Source organism: Festucalex cinctus, chromosome 10 (assembly GCF_051991245.1).
Source record: "Festucalex cinctus isolate MCC-2025b chromosome 10, RoL_Fcin_1.0, whole genome shotgun sequence".
NCBI lineage: Eukaryota > Metazoa > Chordata > Actinopteri > Syngnathiformes > Syngnathidae > Festucalex > Festucalex cinctus.
The window spans coordinates 15,627,041-15,649,649 of record NC_135420.1 but is presented as its reverse complement, the minus strand read 5'-3'; the positions used below and the strand labels follow the sequence as shown (position 1 = coordinate 15,649,649).

The window sequence follows — 22,609 nt, the reverse complement described above, 5'->3', positions numbered from 1 at the left end:
TGCTGCAGTTTGCCATTTGCAGGCCTCTAAAACTCCATTAAACTGCCATGCTGAGCTCCAGAGAAGGCGCCTGATGGGACAGCAAATAACAATTCTGCACATTTCTTTCTCTCTCTTTTTTTTTTTTTTTGGCCCGTTTAAGCGATAAAGAATTTCATTGTCATTTCCACATTCATGGAAACTCTGTCAGCCATATTTGCTAGTGATGAAAATTAGATATTTCTTTTGAGAGGTGGGCGATATTCATCTCTCTGTGTCTATTATTTTTTTTTAAACTAGCAGGAATATTAACGTGAATCCAACATTTAATGCAGCAGTAATCCCGGTGATTAAGACCTGCTGACAGTTGAAAGTAACGTTTATTGTTACTGTGGGAGCTCGGGGGCTCGCTGCCATATTAAAAACGGACTTTGCATACATGAAAGCAGACACAGCAGACAACTGGAGATCAGAGGGCGGCCCGGTGAGGAGCGTACTGCTACAGTGGGATTGTGTGTACACATCTGTGTCTACAGTGATACAGTTATCAGCAGCTCCGAGTGAAAGAGGAAATAATTGTAAAGAAAATATAAGACCTTGAGCCGCCTGTATCAAGACATCATGATAGTGGATATTCGCAGCCGAAACAGGTAAGAAAAAAAAAAGCAATTCCCTAAGCTTGTGTTTTTCTCCTCCTTTATATGCATGTCGTGTTAGCTCAGAGAGAACATTATATTCAGCGCGCATGAAAAATGAATAAGATACTCTTAGGATGTAATTTTCACAGCAAACCTATATAAAATGAGGACAACACGATAACCAACAGCAAATGCATTCAGCAGAGTGAGGACCACCAAGGCCAAACAAATGCAATTTTGATGAAAATAAAACTCAATATCAATACATTCTGCAAGTGCGTGCAAATTCATACAACTTCATGTGAAAAATCAAGGGAAATGTTATGAATGTGTCATGTAGTGGCTACAAATATGATGGCAGTCATATTTCATTGAATCTGCACCAGAATTTAATACCCAATGGGAATAGTGATTTGAAATTTGGTAGACACAGAAACCAAAACAAACAAAATTGACTCTGGTTATCTACAAGTTAACAATTATTGATGCATTAAGGAAAACTTTGGTAAGAAAAATGCTTTATCACAATATTTATAATCAATTTTGCTTCCAATTATTAGGCGTTTAGTAAATTGCTAATCAGCAATACATTTTGAAGGCATTTTTTTCAGAAAGTTGTATTTAACAAACAAAAATAGACAAAACAAACTAACAAGTTATCTGGCAATTAATATTATCTCTATCCATCTATCTATCTGACTATCAGTGTTAATCAAGCCAATATAGTAATCTGTCGATAATTTTGCTGTGTTCAAGGATTTGGATTAAAAAAAAAAAAAAAAAAAAACACTTTTCATTTTCAGCCCTCTATTTCAAAATTAGGGATGGGCGATTATTAATACCACGCATCGGTATTAAGCTGATACCTGGCCTTATGTTAAGGTATCAGTACTCGCAACGACGGCCGACACCATTTTCAGCAGCCATTATGAGGACGTTTTACGATGACTAGAAATTAGAAGAATAGAAATTTGCAAAAATCTTGGCAATTGTTTTCTAAAGTAACATCAAATGTCTTGTGTTGATTCAACAAAAAGATTTTTGAATAATATTGATTGTTGAGAAATTAACATTTCAAGCATTTGGAAAATTTTAAATTAAAAAGGCATTTAAACAATGATCAAAAACAATTGATTAATCATTACACCTCATATATAAATCTGTTAGTGACTAAAACTAATTTATCATGAATACTTTGTAATTAATCGTGATTAATCACATTTTTCTACTACAATGTTTCTCAAAGCTTGTTACAGATGTTTAAAATATTTGAATTTATGTAAAATCATCAAATGGAAAGTATATTTAGATTTAATGATTGTTCTATTAGCTTCTTGTGTGTTTGCATGTTTTACCTGTGTGCAGTTCAGTTTATTTATGAGTAAAAAAAAAAAAAAAAAAAAAGACATCCAATAACTTGGAAGAGTACTTAAAGTACCTGCGTCAAACTTGACGAATGCAAATTAAATAAGTCCTGTGGGTGGGAGCTTCTGTATCCCCTTCAGCATCTTTCCGATAGCGAATTGAAACATTCAACCTTGCAAAATAAGAAACCAACTCCCAGGTCAACCAAAATTCTCCAAATAAATTAGGAAAGGTACTTTTTTTTTTTTTCTGAACCCGACATCCAGTTGGAATCTGAAGTCTGATGATGAAAATGCCCCAGGCATGTCATTAGGAGGTGAATTTGAAGACCCTAACAAGTGCTTGGAACTAGCAAGTGCAGTAAAAGTGAAAACTCAACAACTGGAGATGCTCACCTGGCCTTAAGGTGTCACTACACTTAGAAAAAGGCATCCCCAACATCCAGCAACAAAATGCTGTGTCATTGTGGCAGCTAGCGGTTGTTGCTATCGGTTCTGCTATTCATTCAGTGGTGACAACACCAAACAGGCCCTCTGCTCCGCAGGCCCCCTTCTCCAGGGGCCCGTGATGAATGAGTGGAGAAACAACTCTGGGGTTGTTCACCAACTACCATTTCTCACCAAAGCGTCAATCCAGACGCCAACTTTGACTTGCAATCATCATTCCCTAGCGAGCAACTCGACCCTTCTTATTTAGCCAACAATCCATTCTTTATGTTGGGAAGCGACGGACACATTGAGCTGGAACAAGCTTTGTAAAGAGTAAATGCTGCAAATAATACTCATGTTTACTGGTAATTCTATTCTTGTGGAGGGAAAAAGCCCTTTTCAAGAAAGGCAGCGGAGATGAAAATAGGCTTTTTTAAAGTCTCAACATTACACATCGAACCGTGCATGAACAAAGGGGGGCATAAATACATCCATATGCTCTGTGTTTGTGGCTAGGCGTATTTCTATTCGGGGAAAAAAAACATGCGGTTTTATGCTGAAAGACTTACTATTCAGAAAATAACCTTTGGAGATGAGAAGATTTGCAAGTGTTTTCCCTCCCTGCTGCCTCCCTCACTTTCATCACAATTTTACTACGCCATCACGCCCGATAGAGAACTGCCATCCACACCGTATTCAATACTAATCAGGCCGCGCGTTGCCATTTCGTTAATATTCAGCCCACCCTCTGCCAGGGAAAAAAACAACAACAACAGGCATAATCACAGAGCCCGAGCAACAGCAATGACAAACACAGCGTCGGTGTCGACAAATAAAAACATGCTAATGAACACAAGGCGGGCTGTGAGAACGGCGAGGGTCGGGCTTCGCAGGGGTTGGACCTTTGAAAATACAAGTTTGTTTGCTGGAGTCACTTCGGGAGGCTGCTGTTGTCACCTCACCACACTTTGTCAGGCCTCTCTTTGCGTGACGAGCTCGTAAACGTCGCGCGACCGGGTCTCGAGGGTGGAACTTGCCGATATAATGAGGTCACAACTTCTCTTTGCTTATAGCTCACTTGAGATGGATGCAAATGTAGAACTTTCTGTGTAGAGTTTGAAAATGTTAAAGTTGTTCTGAATGGTTGTTTTTCAACAATATATGTACCAATAGTCTATCTAGTCAGCTGGGATTGGCTGCACTGCTCTCAATAAAGTCAATACGGATGCACTTCGCACACATTTCGACCAGATGCTTTTAACATTAGAAGCAGAAAACATTTTTTGCCATCCAGCATAATGAAAATATCACTTGCGTATACATGACTCTTTCCATAAAAAATTAATGTAATGTAAAATATTGGGATACCGTAGATATCGCCTTACACGTGTATAGCAATATGTTTCGTATCGTGACCCCTGTATCGTGATACACATTGTATCGTGAGGTTGTTGGCAATACCCGGTTCGGGTTGCCACAGTTATCTCGTCACTTTACTGATTACTTGCTAAAAAAAAAAAGTAATATAGTCACTGTACTGATTACACGCTTTAAAATGCAATTACAAGTTCCTTTAATAGTTATATTCAACTGATACCGACAACTTAGGGGTTCAACAAATTCTTATTTCTTTAATCAATTAATCTGGCGACCATTCTTTCAATTAATCGATGATCGCTGCCGACAATCCTGCTTAACATAAAAATGACACCTTTGTTTTGCCACATAATTGGACGTGTGTTTTTAAGAGTGAGATTTAAGAAAAAAAAATTGTTTTTATTAAAAATAAAATAAAGACAACCTTTTTGATTTAATTAGAATTAAATATAATAGGTCTTTTTTTTATTTATTTTTTTGTATATTCAGGATTTCCCTTATTTTTAATTAAAAAAAATAATTTTATTAAAATAAAATATATATTTTTTTTATTTTTTATTTTTTTTACTTGACATGTTTAACTATTAATGTTGTAATGGCAAAACTCAAACCTTATATATAATGTGCATTGTTTCGTGATTAAATTTGGTGACCTGCAGACACCAAATCTGGTGTGAATCCTGCTTTGCCATCCGTTTTTTGGACGTAGTTCTATCGACACAGTCGACAGCACAGAGTGTGCATGTATCAGGGTTCATTTATGCTCACAAATGTTCGAGAAATGTTCGCCTGGAGTTTTAATGTTCCTGACGGAACCCTGACGGGAGGGCATCTCAGTGGTATACAGACTTTAATATCAGTGTTTTTAGTTGACACAAACTCAGAAAAAAGATTGTACTTCCAGTTTGAAACGATTTTCCTCTTGCTGTTTATGCACTATTCCTCCTATAGACGTTCAACTGCATCTGCCTGTGGCGATGAAAGGTGCCACCCTTTCTCTTAAATACTGACGTTATTTGCATGTAGCAACAAATTAAATCTACAAAGTAACATTTCGTGACTTTCGTGGGAAACGTCATGCGTCAATTTGGTCACTATTTATTAATGTGCGTATTTTAGAGTGATGCACAACTTTGTCACGCGTTACTGGCATCACTGTGTATGGAAGATGGACTCCCTTGGCTACTTTTAAAAAAAAAAAAAGGCTCTTTTATGACACTGACTTTTTCTGCTGAGGTGAATGCTTTTGACAAGTTTAGGGAATTGCGCTTTGCCCTTCTCGGCTTGAGCGGTTGTTACAAGGCCTTAAAACAACCAGCCAGACAAGATGGCAGCAAATCCAACCTATTTCTCTTTCTCGACCCCCCTTTCCCTCCCACGACTTAATGCTTCTGTTGGAAATTAGTCACAAGACAAAGCCGCCCAGTGATGCGATAATGGCATGCATACTGTTCCAGCCCGGTTGGGATTTGCAATGCACAGCCCACCATGCTTGGTTGCACAGGTAATTAAAAGTCATCAGACTTTTTAAAAATTTGGTAGGCGTGCACAAGTAGCCGCATTACCCAATCAGCTCGAAGTATTGTACTGAATGTCCCGCCTTTCTCAATCAGATTACATTTGAGCAGTCACAGATTGCCCATGTGGAAAATTTGATCGCCTATCTAGGGATGCCACGATAAGGGCAATACCGTGATATTAAAACTGCCACAATATCGTTGTCGTCATGTTCACAGTATTTAAAAGGAACACATCTGTTTATAAAAAAAAAAAAAAAAAAAAAGTCAGGTTGATTTCCATTTGTGCAGTTCTAGCACCCTCTAGTGGCTATTTTATTAGCGCAATTTAACGTTCATGAGGGATGTTTTGGCCTTCTATGTTTAAAATCTATGCTAATTGTCAGATGAATGGGAACCTAATTTTCTTGTGAAGCGATCAATGTGTGCTTGCATTAGCAAGTAAGTGCTTCACTATTGTTATTAGAGATTGTAGGTGCTTTATATGCATTGCTGTTATGTACAAAAGCACAATATTGTGTTCGTTTGTTTTTTACTATGAGCTCTGTTTTTACAATATTGTGATCATTTTTAAATATCGCCAACGCCCCCAAAATATCGTGATAATTATCGCATCATGATGTTTGGATATCGTTACATCCCTACGCCTATCCCTACTTAAAGTGGAAATCAACCTTAAAAATTTCTTGACAATAATATGTTATATGTGACCTCACTTGTCTAAACATTCTGATTAATATTATAATTGTGGAATATGAGTTTTGAAGCAAAATCCAGCCATTTTTATCCATCTCAGGGGGCGGCCATTTTGCCACTTGTTGACATCACAGTTACTGAGGGCTCAGGCAACAGCCAATCACAGCTCACCTGTTTTCTGAAGCTGCGCTGTGATTGGTTATCTGAGACCTGAGAAACATTGATGTCATCTTCAGTTGACAGTAAGTGGCAAAATGGCCGCCCCCCTGAGATGGATAAAAATGGCTGGATTTTGCTGCTTAACCCATATTCCACTAATATAATACTACTATTAACCATTAATTAGACGAGTGGGGCTGCATATAACATATTGTCAAACAAAAAAATTGGGGTTGATTTCCTCTTTAAAAATTTGTGAAAAGGGGACAAAGTGTGTCTAATGACTTCCAATAACAACAACAACCAAAATTGATTTATCTTCTATCAACCCCTTTGGCCTCACTAGAGAAAACCAGCAAATAACAAAAAAAAAAAGAAAAAAAAAAAAAAAGTGTAAAAATAAAATAACTGCATTCACATTCCATATTGAGCACAGTTGTTGTTATACGAAGGATTTGACAGCAACCGCTGCTGGACCTTCGAATTGTTGTCAAGCGTGTAACTTTTCTGTTCGACAAAATAGTTGGGGGAAGTAAAATCTGCTATATAAAACCCACCTGTCCAAATTGGGCTTCTGTCAAGCAGCTGTAGGTTTGCCTCATGCTGAAGTAAGTGTAATTAACAGAGAAAAGAACAAAAGAGAAAGGCTAACGTGTTACACCAGGCGATGAAAGATGGCAGAAAAGTGACCGAAAGAATCCCCAAGAAAGAAGAAGCGGTGCGGGCATTAAAAGAAAAAAGCGCCGGGTTTTAAATGCGGTGCTCCAGACAGCAGCAGGCCAGATGTCCTTGGGCATGTCACACTGCCATCTGTTCCCTCTGTCTGGCCTGTCAACATACCTCTAACTCCAGTTTAAACATGACATTCTGGCTTCCTTACACACCGAGGGGCAGCCTTTCGTCACCCTAAGCCAGGGAGATGGCGAAATGCAGCCAGGGTGATAGAAAGAAGAGGAGGCGAGGAGGAGGGAGGTCGGAGATAATGCGCAGGCAAGCAACGGGAATGACCTTTTCCACACCAGCCCGTCTTTATGAGCAGATATTGTTATCAATGTATTACTCCCCGGACAGGCACTAGAGCTTCAATAACGCCATCGAACCGACAGTCCATCATCATAGGACGAGGAGGGGCGCTAACGCCGGCATCCTGTGGGGCGTTGGGTTACAACTGATTGCGCTCGTAAATGAGCGTGGCTCTCATAAAATCATGCGGTAACTGCTTAGCGGTGCACAGGAAGATGGCTTCCCTTATCAAAAGCTCGATTACAACACGGGAGGCCTGTTAGCGGCGGCGCTTTCCTTCACTGCTGAACTTAATCATGTGCTCAGTGAAATGTGTCAGCGCAATATGGGCCATCGCAGGAAACGACATGCTGCCTCTCTTTTACTTCTGCTGTTTATTTCACAATGAAAATAATGTCTCTCGGGTATGTTGCATGTTTTGTTTTTGTTTTTTTCTTCTTAAAAACGAAGCTTGAGCACATTCGGATATAATGAGGGGGAAAAAAAAAGCATGTGTTTCTTTGACATTGTGATGTTCACATCAGTTTTATCTTCCTAAAGCAATATATTAAACAGCACAGATGTGTCATTTAGGAAGTAGAAATTAAGAATTAAATGTCTGGCTTGTGGCGGCACTTTGGAATAGTGGCGATCGCATCTGCCTCACAATTATGAGATTACTGGAACATCATGTGTGGAGTTTGTGAGCCCCATTTTCATAAATCTATCTGTGAACATGGATGGAGTTATCTTTTCGAGATAGAATTGCACATTTATTTTTTTTCTGCACCGCTGTGGGAGGGAACACAGCTGACTCCCGGCCAATTGAAGCGGCTCCCGTCATTTCCTTTAAATATAGTGCAAAGAGAGAGCCGCATGGTGCACAGTTTTAATTTTAAAGGTCTTGGAGGAGGAGTTGGTCGATCTTACACCCACAATTGTGGGTCCGTGTGTGACGGCAATAGGACCATTTTTATTGGTCAATAGAAAATATGTTTTCTCTCTACATTGTCAATGTCTGGATTTGTTTATGTTTTTATTTTTTTATAAGTAAAATGCACAGTGATAATCGGAAAACGTTTATTTTTTTCACCCCAGGTTTTGTTCATTAACTACCTGTCATGACTAGGGTCATGCAGGGGTAATGTTTGGGTCTTGACTCATGACTGGGTCACGCCAGGGTTTTGTTTGGGTGTGTTATGTACTGATGTAACAAGTGTCTGTTTTAAACTGATGTAACCAGCATCTAGTTTCAACTGGTTTTAGGCTATGTGATGCTATGTGATGTCAGGAGCTATGCGATGTCAACAATCTTTAATCTCATGTCTAGCCACAACCAATGAAATCGATTCACTGTCTGTTTAAGCCAAACTGAGGAGCTTGGGTTTTTGTCGGATTATTGCTTCTGTTACCACTATTCCTCTGTGCAGCTCCACAGCCCAAGGGGGCTTCGCGTGATTCTCGATGCATTCTCGTTGTATTTCGTTTAGTCAAGTTGTGTAAATAAAGAGTTAAAACCTTATTTGCGTGGCGCTTTTGGTATCCAACCTCCAGCACATGACACTACCATACAAAAAATTAATTAAAATTGTCCCTTCATTCAACTTTTTCTGCAGGATTAAAAAATAATAATAAAAAATAAAAAAATGAATAGTTTAAGATGATCACTCCACAAAAAATAATCCAGTCCAAACAACAATATTTCACCCATTCAGACCACATCTTTACGCTTGAAGGAAAGAAACAATCTGTGAAAATTTTCTAATGTAAAATATCTAAAAACACTTGTAGAAAATGGATGGATTAATATTTAGCTTGTGCAAGTAGGTAAAGTAACGGATGAATTGCTTGCATTCTCCTTTTTGGTCACATGACATTCTCAGTCGCTAGGCAGACTTTATGATGCATTGGGCAACGAAAAAATAATTGCCATAGACTAGCCAAAATAAGGCACATGGATATCTCAACTGAATCACAATTGTGTATTAATACAAAATACCTATTGGGAAGAAATGAAAAGAGCAGGATTTTGACTATGACTATCCTTAAACTGGCATCAAATATTGATGATATGTATATGTAGGGTACATGTGATGATATGTACTAAAGTGTCCTCACTCGATATAAAATAAACCATCAGAAGTGTAGAATTCAGTAGTCCTGACTGTCTGCTTCATCTTCCATTTAGTCTTTACTCGGATCTCCTGCAGGGTGACAGTGGTTCAAGTTAAAAGTATTGACTGAGCTGTCTTGGGCCAGAAGTTCAGAACATGTGAATTCCCACATGGAGCTGCACTACTTTGTGAGATACGAAAAATGGCAGTTGCCTCAGGAATTTAGTGTGAATGCTGACCGATTACCTTCCTAAGCCCCTTAAAGCCAAATAAAAATGGAATGAATCAACGATGACAGTCACCTGCACAAAGCCTACACACCCCAGTTCAAATGGCAGGTTTTTACAAAACAAAAATGAGCCCAAGATAAATCATTATCAAACTATATGAAGAAAAAAACTTAAGTCTTTTCCAAAAGGGAACTAAAAATATAGAAGATAATGTTAGCACAAGTGTGCACACCCTCTTAAAAGTGATGTGACTGAGTTCAGAATGAACCAATCACATTCAAACTTAGGTTAACACCTGTTCCCATGCATAAGGTTCAAATGTTCTTATATAATTTTCCTGCCATTTATGTAGTCACATGCACTGCACCACAGAGAGCTTCCACAGCATCAGAGGAATCTCATTGTTCAAAAGGATCACTCAGGAGAAGGGTACAACATAATTTCCAAGGTATTAAACATATGAGCGAACACAGTGACGACGGTCATTATTCGGTGGAGAAGAGAGCACCAGGAACTGGATGTCCCTTTGTTAAAACTGGTCAAGGAGGCTGTCAAGACATTGATAGCAGCATTGAATTTCTGGCAAGTACTGGCTGTGGAAGATGCATTCTGACTTCCATTCAACATGAGTTTGATTGTGTTGTAAACAGAGCCTCTTATAGCAATCCCTCATTTCCAAATATGCTCAGTAGGGGCAGTAGAAAGTATAGAATCGGAATCAGATTTATTTGCCATGAATGTAAAACACACAAGGAATATGTCACAGTCACAACCCATCCAAGAAACAAAAAAAACAAAACTGAAAATGACCAATAGAGGACAGGAAGCCTGGCGGGTCGCTATCAGTGCCCTGAGATTCTCAGATGTGCAAACCATGAAGAAAGGGGCTATCACCTTTGAACCTTTTCATAAAAAGTGAGTGCCCATAGTTAGCATAATTTGGCAGATGACCAAAATGTTCAGGGGAAATATGTTTCCCAATCAACCATTTTTGGCTTTTGTGGCATTTTTGCGACATTCCAAAAGAAGGACCAACCTCAAAAAATTGTGGAAGAGAAGAATGTGAGAAGAATTACATGAAGCAAGCGCTTTTGCATTGAAAGCAGACTTCATTTGTAACTTGTTACCAAAATTGTGATTTGTTTTGAAGGGTTTCACTTTACTTTAATTGTTGCCTGTCCAATTTGTATATATTTCACGATTGAGATAGTTTGTCCCTGGAAGAGATTATTTGTAAACTTGTTCAAAAAGCACATCTCACAATGAATTGTGCTTGAACTTTGAGGTTTAACTAGGATAAATAGTGCATACTGAATGCACTGCTCTCACCAATTCATGCCTGCAGCAGCAGTGTTGGTGCCAAATACGGCTGAGAAACAGTCTCAAGTCAACTATTTATGATGCTGACTGGGCACAGTTACAATTTTACTTATTGATAGCTTTAAAATATTCTGCACCAGAAGCTAAGGGATCAAGTTTAAACTCACCTGTTGATAGTTGTTCGGCTGTTGATTTTCAGCTGGGAATATAACCAAAACAACATGCCAGCGTGCAGTGTTTTCTATGCTGCTTTTATATCACTTGAATTCAAATGAAATTTGCGTCAACTAGTAAGAAGGGTGGAAACTAAGGGATAATACCTTCCACCGCAAGAGCCGTAAGTTGTTAATATGTGGTTTTCTGGGGTAATGTTGTGCCGTGACTCGAAATATATTCACTTTCAGGTCCAGAGAGAAACATCTCTGTTCGGTGATGGGAGCCAAATGAGGTGAGGTGTTGCGCTGACTTTAAAGAGCAACTTGATGGAAAGCATTGCAGGCTGTGCCAGTAGCCGGGAAGGGTAATGACACCTTGAAGGAAATGTCTCACCAATTATAAAGTGAATAATAACTTGAATTGTTCCACAGTGAAAAATAAAGTCTTAACTTGTGACGTTGCCGTACATAACTTCAAGGCCAACAACTGCAAACTTTCCCCGCACGTCTCGCTTTGGGGATGATTCCACGAGGACCCTGCCTCTAACTTTCCTTCTCATCCTTTTAGTGACTGATGCGGAAGGGAAGTGAGACCCTGACCCAGTCCTGACTTGAGGAAATTGCTCTGACCTCTCGAGACTTTTGGGAGGAAACCAAACTTGGCACATACGGGCCAGGGTGCTATGCTCGCCTCTAATGACCCCAAAGACCTTCGCTAGACCCACCTCCTTCAGCCAATTATTCACTCACACACACAGCTCCTGCCGATCGGATTAGGTTACGCGATGTCGGCCTCTGTTTTGCAATCTCTCTCCATTTGCATCATGGGAGCAGAGGAATGCCCCAGTCATTAACACCAGCAGGCTTCCCGTACAAAAGGTCCGCATTCATGAGTCATCCTGGAGACCAGATGTTCTCGTGAAGTGTGAATATTGCTGGGTGGAGACACATCGTAGGTGCCGAGGCACGACGGATAAGGCCATGGGCCCCCAGGGCCTTCGGGGTGCACAGGTCACCCCTGAAAAGTGGAGGTGGGCGGGTCACGCATGCTCCTACACGCACTTGGGAAAACATGTATGTGCATTTAACATTGCATTTGATGAATGTGAACCTCCAACAAGGTCTTTCTCTGTGTATTTGTGGTCATATTCAAGTTAATTTAAGAAAATATACCAATTAGGGCATGTCCACATGAACATGGATGCTGCTTCTCTTCAGTTTTTAGAATGTAGTGTATCGATATTACTCTTATTAAAGTACTAAGTGACACAAAATTGAACGGTAATGCAAGGAAGGTGTCAGTGCTAATCTTATTGGCGGTAAAGTTAATTTAGTTAATCCAAAATTAATATACTAAATTTAATTAATTATGAATTCATAAAACTTAATATATTCACTCTGGATTAACTTAATTCAGTCGTGTGTTACCACTTGAAGCTATTTTTTTAAGTTGGGCAACACTTCTCTATTTAATCTTAAATTGGTTCAATAATTCCCTTTTTAGAGTGGAAGGTTAGGTAGGATTAAATGGAACGGTCCTAAAATTGTGCAGGTCCTACTTGGATGAATGCGGACATCCAAGTGCTATTAACTCATTTGCTCCCAATAACGTATAAATATGTTTTTTTTTTTTAATCTTCTAAGTGTCCCAAAGACGTATTTATACGTTTTTTTGGTTTGTTTTTTTTGTGCTCGAGCATACAGAAGGCAGCCCTTGCAGCCTCTCAACTGCAAAGAACGGTTGCAGAAATGGTAGTTATTCACTATCACAAACGGCCAACAGGTGGCAGCAGAGCAAAGGAGATCAACCAGGGCTATGTAGAAAAAAAGCTCAATTACTTACAATTTTAAATAGATTTGTGAAAACTGATGAAACTTAGCTCTCTTCTAATGCTAATTGCTGCAAAACGGAAACAGATAGAAACAGTTTTTTTTTCTGATGAAAGAAAAGACTTTAATCTTTCTTTTGATAGGTTCCATGCCTTTATAGCAATCGAACAATATTCTGTGGGCCTTGCAAAATCAGTCAAAATCCAGTAAAACAGCCGGGAGCGAACAGGATTGCTTCTGTGAAAATGGCTGGGAGTGAATGAGTTAACTGGTTCACCTGAAGAAACATTCTCACTATAAAAATAATAATCTCATTATATCGTCATTGCTTAATGATCAAAAACATCCGTTTTTCTTGTATCAAATTTCTAATGTGCATCACAGAAAAAAAAACAAGTATAGGCCCCCCTACGCACGTTTCCCAATAAACTCGTTCATCATAGCATGTGACCAATGGGGAAATACACCACATTTACTAAAACCAAAACCTGAACAGCCAGTTAATTATATACTTCCAGTGAGAGCTCTGTGAACACTAGACAAAAGTGTTCCACTTTGATGTGGCATTTTATTTTGATGGAGTGACGCCATGAAGCCTATCACGTTAAACTCGGTCTGTTGCTCTGTCAGCAGCTGCTTGCAAACTGAAATATACAGGCCAAAAGCAGAAACATCTGTATTATTTTTAAAATACTGGAGTTGATTTGAATAGTGTACCGATGGCTTCCAAAGTGATTAGAAACCTGTGCTTAAAACCGGACAAACCTTCAAGAATCACATTTTATAACTTACTGAAATTACAAATCAACTTGTTAAATTGCTTCCAGTACACAGGGGATGGCAGCTAGAATAAATGAAGAAAACATTTTCACTGACGTCTGATGGTAGGTGTGCAGAGACATTGCACATACATTGACAATTTGAAGTCTTCATTGAAGCTAAAATGCATGTTTTTGGAACGTGGGATAAAGCAGGAGTACACAGAGAAAGGACGAAGGAAAACATGCAAACTTCACACATGGAGGCCAGAGCTAAAATCTTGTAAGAAAATAACAGTCACTACATTAAAAACGAGTCATGCTATTACCTCAAAATTCCAATGCAACTCCAACTCTAAACACATGATAGCCTCTGCATCCTTCAGTAAAACGCCTCCGTGTTATCCGGCATCTAAATGGCCATTAGCTGTACTAACCAAATTAGCGGAATAAGCTCCAACACGAGTATCCATTGTCCTTCCATCACAGGAAAAAGTTGAGGATTGCTGCCTTGCATTCTGATCAAATGTGCTCCACTCTCACCATGTTGACAGGCTGTAACTGCTCCAAAATGCGGCCCTACATATTTGTCTGCATAACTGACACTTGAATGAATAAATTGGCCGATAGCTCCATCACCAACCTGACTACCTCGGCCCATTTTCTCCCCAAATGAACAATGGGAGCGAGACGCTGTCAGGCCCACGTTCACACCTTGACATACCACATATGAGCATCAGGAATAGAAATATTAGATTCTCTGCAGCAAATTGCTAAAAGGGCGTTTTAATTATATGGATGAGCTGTCCAACATTCATACTTGACAGGGAAAAGAAACAAATGGCGAACAAGGTAGATTGGTGGAGACGAACAGCAGAAATGTGAAGGGTAATAGATTCTGTTTAGAAAAGTAAAGTTCCTCACCCCCTCATAATTGCTTCAGAATCCCCCCCCCCAAAAAAAAAGTACAAAATTCTGACAAAGGAGTCAAAATCTGAGGCAACTGGATGAAATGTGCTCAATTCAAAAGAGGCAAGCATGTCTGCTTCTGGCCTTAGACATGTTTTATTTACTCTTCTCTCAACAACATGGGTGCGCTCAATTCTAAATGAGACTTCCAGTTTGGGAGACGGCACACGCTTTTGAACGTGACTTAAAACATTAAACGCATCAGAGAAAGTGTTCTTTTTGGGCCTCTGCGTCTTTCAAAGAGTTTGGATTGAAATAAAATGTGTCAAAGCGTCTCAGCATGTAAAACATTTCACGTCCTCTGTGGATTGTAAAAAGAAGCCTTGGCTGAAATAAAAGGGGAAGGAAGGAAAAGTGGACTGGGAAAAAAATAACACTGTCTGCCTTTTAAGTATATTTAAATTATTCCCAATTTGGGAAAAAAGTCAATTAAATGGGCTTATCAAGCCATAAATCAGCAGGCCAGGAATTAAAAAAGTACAAAAGAAACAAACAGCCAACGTCATGCTGCTTTGAATGTGTGCCGTCTTCCCCCAACACTGCAGGAGTTCAAAAGAATAATAACTTTGCCCTCACTCATCACCACCCAGAGAAGCGTTAGGTCAGCTCATAATATTGTTATGTGTTTTTTTTTGTGTTTTTTTTAATTAGTTATCCCAACCGGATCACTGGGGACTTGCAGCAATGGTACACGGTGAAAAAGTGTGAAACGGCCGGGTGATTAAAGTGATGCAGGCGACATGGAAAGAAGCCACATTTGTCAGATGACATTTTTTCTGCCGTCTCTTTTAGATTCAGTGCTGAGTCGCGGTGGCACAAAGGGGCCGTTAATTGAGAAACATGTTGAGGGGGAGGTAAAAATGCAACAAAGACGGATTTAATTAAAATATATGTATATCCTGGGCTATATGTTGCATTTGGTGTAGGCATTTTAGTTAATTTACGGATTACGATCCAGAGAGAATTTAAGACTGGTCTGCTACTGACATTTGTACAAATATTTTTTTCCACAGATATAATGCAGTTTCTCTGGTACATAGCAGTTATTTGTTTTGCAAACTGCCCATTTCCACACTGATTCTTTTTCTTATCACATGCTAAAAAAACAAAACAAAAATCCAGTCATACCAAAATGGGTCAAAACAAAACATGTGAGACTGTAACCAGGCAAAAGACTGGGAAGAGCCACTAGTGAGTAGAACAGTGCTCATAATCACAATGTGATAATTTCAATAATTATATGGATGGTTCAGCAGGTTACAGTACACTAGTGGAATGTTAACCAAGTGTATTAATAGGAGACATATTAACCAAAACATTGGATTAGCTCAAGTCCAGATTGTTTTCTGACTGTCTACCTCTTTTGTTTGAGGGCCACATACAGAAAAATGGAAAGATGCAATTATATCTTGTTTATATGTTCAAGCGCTATTAAGAACTATTAGCTGTTCGAAAACGGCAGTTGTTTGTTTACATTCAAGCACAGCTTTTAGAAAATGTTATTGATAGTTGAGAATTTAGTAGAACATACCCATGCACATCGTACAAGTATTAACTTGAATGAAATTGGCAAATGTACATAAATATATCATGTATCACATAAACAACACAAACACATGCTGTACATATAAAACGATGATAAATATCAGACATTACTTAGTACAAGAAACATGAATCAAAAAGTAATTTGCGCCCCCAAAAATGTGGCAAAAATCTGTTGGCAAGTGAACTAGCTCACTCTTCCATTGAGTATAGTAACTCTTAACTGTACAGTTAGAAGGCCCATTCGTTTTGTCTGTTCTTTTCCACTGTTGTTCCAAAAAAATATAACAGATACTGTCCTCATGAGAGCAATAGTTGCAGCATAGATTTTTACTGTCTCCAAATTCTTTAAACAGTCCCTTGGACCTCATAGTTTCTTTTTTTTTTTTTTTTTGTCGGATATGAGGCCCTATATAGAAAGATGTGTAATTTCCCAACATATGTCCAGTGATTTGATATTAGCAATTATCTGAATGATCTAAAAAAATATCAGGACATAAACATCCATTTTCAAAACTACATTTGTGAATATAATACTTCTATACTAAAATATATATTGCTTTTAAATTTCCAGCTGAGATTATAGGGTAGAAACATATCGAATTACATATGGCTGCAACATAACATGGATTTTGTTCAAGAGTGATGTAGTAACTCCAGTGTACATATTGTAAACACAGTTGTAACTAATTTTCTCTTTTGTATTCCTGAAAGTGTGCATAGAATTGATTACAGAGGTGAAAATAATTACGACAGGATGTTTTCCATCACCTTGCAGGATGAGGCAGGCATTCACCTGGTGTCCTGTTGTGTTGTTCACATTATTACGGACAAATCTGCTTTCAAATTTGGCTCATGATTGATTTCATTCATTGCTATTGAGGGTTTTTCTTCCTGCGTTGAGCCAGCTCGCCCTACCAACAGTTCCCATTCAGCCATCACTCAACGCAGCCCAATTCCAGCCAAAGCCTCAGCCGCCCCAAAGAGTGTAACATGAGACACTCCAGATTGCAATCAAAGGGAACATAATGACTGACGCTAATACGTAAGTCATCTTCACATTTCTTTCCTTTCTTTCATGGAGGAAGTCGAACAAACAGCAGAGCAGGCAAGAGAAAGCAAGCGGGTGAAAGCTTAATGGAGAAAAACAAAGTGGGAGGGGCATCAGCTTGCCAGCTTGTTTGTTGCTGAAACTTGCAAATGGACTCATCACCTGAGGGGATTGAAGCACATACCTCACAGCCATCTCGAGTTGTGTAGCCATGTGTGCGTGTGTCTTCTCATAGTGCAATGACCCAATGGACTGAGGCCAAAACAAGAAGGCATCTGTTGGAGCTGAAGCTGGCACAGACATGGAAGGATGAGCCCAGTGTGCCATGACCCCATCTGAAAAAAAAAAAAAAAAAAAAAAAAGATAAGCGACTGCAATTTGTTAAGAAAACATAGAGCCCTATTGCAAATAGGCCATGCTAGACTAGCACCACCTCACTGCCATGTTTAAATAGTATGTATGTATCTCAATTTCCAAAAAATCTGATAATTTTCTTTTGTCTGTCTTGCCACAAGAGGGAAAAATAAAAATTTCAAATTGCACACTAATAACTAGTGGTGTGCCAAAAAAAATGATTCATAAAGGAATCGAGATTCTCATTTATTAATCGAATCGAAGTTAATATCCAAAAATCGATTTTATTTAAATTAGAAATGAAGAAGAAGGGGGAAAGGCAGTTGTAACCCGCATTCTGTTTTTGTGGAAAAAGGCACTTCCGATACAAAATTAATAAATGTTTAAAAAAAAAAAAAAAAAAAAAAAAAAAAAAAGACACTTTAATGCATCTATTTGTCATTTTGTCTTGTAAAGCAGACTGGAGTAGATCATGGCAATTTTTTTGCTTATCTGTAAATTGAAACAGAAATCATTTGTCAATCAAATAATTTTGAATCGAAAACCGAAAATCGATTCTGAATCGAAACGTAGACCCAATAATCGCAATCGAATCGAATGGTGAGACAGTCAAAGATTCCCAGCCCTACTAAAAACAGTTGGATTTTTAAAAAATAAAATAAAAAATAAATAAAAATAAAATTATGGGTTTATAAGGGTCAGACTGCTACACAGTAAATTTTGTAAATTTTCTCTAAAAAGACTATATTCGGTCCCACTCTAAACAGAGTAAACTTTTACACAAGAAAACTTAAAAACAAAACAAGACAAACGACACTAAAACACTCAACGATTGAGGAACGATCCCACAACCTTCAGCAGAGAAGACAGCCACTCTACCAGCTACACTTACTGTTAGCTAACATAAGTCAGGTTTCCATCCAGTCGTTTAGAAATTTTTAAGCAAATTTACTGAAACTGCGCAAAACGAACATGCGACTTATGCCTGTTTCCATCTGTTCTCATTTTGTGAATATTGAGAGGGAACTCCGACTCCTGTAGGTGGAGGTATACATCATAGAAATGTGATCCCCAACTGTAATTTTAAAGAAGAAGAAGAACAGGAAGTGAGTTTGCTTTTGTAATTCTTGTTAAACCGTAGTGTTTCTTCTATGTTTTCCATCTAAAATTGTATTAATATTAGCTTCTTTATTAATTCCAAAAAGTGCGTGTGGGTGCGTGTGAGAGAGGGAGGAAAAGCGGTACAGAAGATAGATGGATGGATATATTATTCAATGTTATTTTAACATGCAATTCTACAAAGCACTCAGTTGTCTCCCCAAGCTTCAGCGCGACAATAAGGAGGTGCAAACACGAAAGCAGCTGTATACTAACAGGAGAATTTCTGTACATTTCACACTCTGCTGCCTGCAAAAACCCGTCGGTTGAGATTCTAACCGCGCTGGTGCCGCATCCCCGCTTGGATGCAATTCCCAGAAACATCAAGTCGCGCCGAACTCCGCCGTACGCCACTGCGCAATCTGCATTACATGGTCTGAGAAGCCACAAGGGCACCAGCTGCTCGACGGGGCCAAAGAGCGCCAGTGACACGTAAAATATATTCATACAGAACAGGGATTCCCAAAATGAGGTGTAGTATTTAATTTCATATTTATAATATCAAATGCATTTTTTAGATAGTTATGTATACATCTCTATTTTCCATTCTGCCATTCCAAAATACATTTTTCAAAATTGCTTTAATTGCTGAAGGGTAGGAAAGAAAATACAAACTAGTGCTTATGCATGTGAATGTACATTGATAGGATGGAATGATCCCATGTCAAGAGCTTCAATTTATATGGGATTTTTTTTTTTTTTTTTTTTTTTTTTAAATGCTATGGTAACCTTTTTCTTGCCCCACAGAAATGAAATAAATGCCAACATTTTTCCCCATTAAGCTTGAAAATTATTAATCATTTTAAACCACAAATGTTTTACAAGTGAGCTGAAAAACCACTAAAACATAGTAACCATTGGGAAGCTAATAACATGTTCCATGTTTTGACTTGACATGTTTTATGTGCCGCTAACATGGCTGAGAACACAAATTTAAACTTGGACAGCCACCAAGCAACCACTAGATCATCGTAAATTAACTTAGAGCCTGAGCTGCTCTTAAAAACAAAAACAAAAAAAAACAAAAAAAAAAAACAGACAAATATGAGCTATGTATTTTGTGCTCTTCGCAGGGCTGCCAAATGGGCATTGTGCAATTTGTTGGTCAATTCTCAAACCCTTCTGGTTTCACTTGGCTGCTGACAGCTTCCAGTACGCGCAGCCAGTGGGCTTCAATCAGAGCCGGTTTTGTTGTGCAGCATCCTGCTAATTAACTGATTGATAATTCCTGGGTCGGTTCCCCTTTAATTATGGGCCTGATTGTAAATGAATATGGTGATCCATCCAATTGGAAGTGACCTACACAAAGTAGGACACCTCTTCCAGATTTCTCCCAAGCCACACTTGATTTGCTTTGTTTATCATGTTTTCACTGAAATTAGGTTACATTCAAATAGTTTATGAAAATCTGGTTTTAATTTTATGGATAAACAAGCAGACTTCACAAAAAAAAACAAAAAAAAAAAACAACATCACTAGGAACAACAATTACTCAGGTTCCCTAATTATAATACAGAAGTAGATATGTAAATTTCTTCATCATGTTAATAGAAGAAAGTACAAATACTGCAATTCAACAAACAATTTGAGTTGTGTTAAGCTTGCTTAGTTTTAAGTGTTCATATATTGTATGCAATTTGAATTTTATTATGTAATAAAATATTTTTGTTTTTATTCTGTTTGCTTGTTTACTGCTGCTCTCCTTGGTGCAGTTTGATTACATTTGCAATTAAAAAGCCTAAATTCTGTTTTATATTTCATGTGTAATGTAATATGAATTTTAAAAATATTACAATAATAATTATTATTATTATCATCACCAATTTTTTTTTTACTTTTAAGAAATGTCCTGGGTGTTTTCACTGTTAATTTAATCAAGAACTCTAAAGAAGGGTTAATTATGGATAAATTAATAAGTATTTTAGTAATATGTGGATAGTTTTTTTTGTCAATTCAATAAATATTTTTTTTGAAAAGTTAAATTTTCAATCTGTTTTTTTTCCCCTCAAAAACAGGACATTATTTCAAATTGACAGTGCACAAAAATAAATGAATTATGATTCAATTACTGGTTTGGTCAGTAACGCGAGAAAAATTGGCAAAAAATGTTGATCGTTTTCCAAAGTAAAACTAATTGTTTTATTTTGGTAAAAAAAATAAAAATAAATAAAAAGAAAGAAAAAAAGAGGTAACCAGTCTGCCTTCATGGAGGACTAAAGAATTAGGATATTTACTGTCGAGGAGCTGAAATTGCAAGCATTTGGACAATTTTAAATGAAAAAAAGATTCATTAAAATTAAATTATTGATTCATTCAACTCAGTTGTTTATCATTTGTAATGTAAATAAAAAAAACAAAACAGTTTTTCTTTTGATACCTTTGATTTAAAAAAAGCCATTGACTTAAGGGATTGCTACATTTGAAAATTTGAATAAAAATGTGTATACAGCTTATGTTCTGGCTTTCAGTGGTTTTAGATTGACTTCAAGTGAAAAAATGGCCTACATATATAAATATGATCTATTACATGTTTTTTAATTTCAATTTTAGAACCCAAGCTCACACATATGTTAAGAGTGCTATAATGCATCACAATATGTTGGAAGAAATACGCTAGTTGTGTGAGAGCGAGGACGGCAGGCCGTCTGTGAGCCAGACAGCATCTGATTGAAGGGGGCTGGAGAGTCACTCTGCCATGTGGAGCAGTGTTGTGCAGCAGCTGCAATCAAGGCCTTTATGGTGGCCATTACTTCCAGCCGATGGGGAGGAAAAGAAACCTCCTCATTATGGCTGTCTGACAGGGATCAAGGCCAGTCAAAGCTACAGTACACACACTCGGAGCTAACCGTGACCCCGCTTGCCCACCTTCCACTGACATCAACACCAGAGGGAAGACGAGGGAGGAAAAACAAACACTCCACACCGTTTCCCTCTCACCTCTTAAAAGAGGACTCATGTCTGGAATAGCTGCTAGGAGAAAGATCCACAACTGAGCTAAATGCGTTATAGAACTTTCTCTTAGCGGAATGTCTTAATAAATAGAAAGACAAAAGCATAATTTTAAGCAGTGCAGTTCAACATATGTCTGGAATTGTACATAAATTCATAATTGAATTTTGTTTACAGTGAATCATCAACACCGGAGATTTGGCAATGATAACATCTCATTTGTTTACATGCAGAAGTGCTTTGCTTTCTCTGAATGGGGCAATATTTCATTGTTTGTTATTGTGTCAAATTGTGACTCAAAAGTGAGGAGACAATTTCATTATACTTGATCTGTTATGACGTCACAGATATTTCACTAATACACAGCCTTTACATGAGTGATGCCGTGCCAGAAATATCACAATGATATGAAAAAGTTTTTCCAGACTATAAGCAGTGATTTGTGTGCATTTGTCGCTTAAGAACCCTTATTACATTCTTTACTCCATCCATTCGCATGGATTTACATCGACACTCTTTCAACAATATGAAGTTAAGAACTGGGGACCATGAGATAGCCTATATTAACTCATTATAACATGTTGCTAAGCACTGGTGTTAGGCAGAATTATTCCATCAGCAAAATGATTTTTTTGTTTGTTGAGCCAACAGAGCAAGCCATCTTCAAAACTTTGCACAGGTCAGTAATTTTTAAAATGATGCCGATGATGATTATGATAACAACAACTACAACAATAATAATAAATAGTAGACCCTCATGGGGAATGACCAATATTATCGAAACATTTGTGAAAAAAATATATAAAAATGATCAAATTTAGGCAGAGCATGAGCAGAACAAATATACGACACAACATGACTCAATGCACTATTTAGTTATTAAACTCACCCTAACACTGCTTCTTTAACACAATAAAAATTGCCAGTTAAAAATATGGACAAATAACCCAATGTGTTAAAATATAACCCAATATTAGTTATTTTTTTAATTTAAAAAACACAACTATCTATGAAAGAA

General features: G+C 37.9%; 1 protein-coding gene across 5 annotated transcripts in view; it reads right to left on the bottom strand.

Moving 5' to 3' along the window:
- The window catches only part of prkacba (protein kinase, cAMP-dependent, catalytic, beta a), a 294,170-nt gene that overhangs the window by 122,462 nt on the left and 149,099 nt on the right, over positions 1-22,609 (bottom strand). For all 5 annotated transcript variants that reach the window (XM_077535439.1, XM_077535437.1, XM_077535438.1 and 2 more), the window contains one exon: positions 17,315-17,465. The gene's annotated coding sequence lies outside the window, so the exon portion shown is untranslated. The remainder of the gene's footprint in view (positions 1-17,314; positions 17,466-22,609) is intronic.